Source organism: Microtus ochrogaster, chromosome 8 (genome assembly GCF_000317375.1).
Source record: "Microtus ochrogaster isolate Prairie Vole_2 chromosome 8, MicOch1.0, whole genome shotgun sequence".
NCBI lineage: Eukaryota > Metazoa > Chordata > Mammalia > Rodentia > Cricetidae > Microtus > Microtus ochrogaster.
Genome location: NC_022015.1, coordinates 55007641 through 55008108, shown reverse-complemented (window position 1 = coordinate 55008108; position 468 = coordinate 55007641).

The window sequence follows — 468 nt, the reverse complement described above, 5'->3', positions numbered from 1 at the left end:
GTGGGTGTTTGTGAGGCAGCCCGCAGGCCTCTGCCTCACCCTCTTCGCAGTGCTCCAGGCCTGGTCTGGAAGCACTGAGCCCTAGACCCACTGTTGGCCTCAGCAATTCAGAGCTTGCGAGGAAATTGAGAGTGCCCAGCAGGTCGGCCCCGGGCGGACTAGGTTTTAAGTTTCGGAAAAGAGAAGCCAGGAGTGAAAGGGGTGGTGGTGATTCGGAAATTTGAGGAACTCTTTTCTTCATTTCATTTTGCAATCTAGTTTTTCTTTCGTTGCTGCGGAAGAAAACAAATGTTTATTGTTTGTTTTTTTTTAAATCTGTTAGGTTTCAGGAGGACAACTCGTTTTACTGGATAATTTTATTTTTCTACCTAGCTCCTTGTGTCTTTAAAATAAATAACCTCTGCCCTGAAAGACCTCTGCCTTGGATGTTTTCTTTAAGCATGGTATAAACTTTTGGAGAGCGGAAGA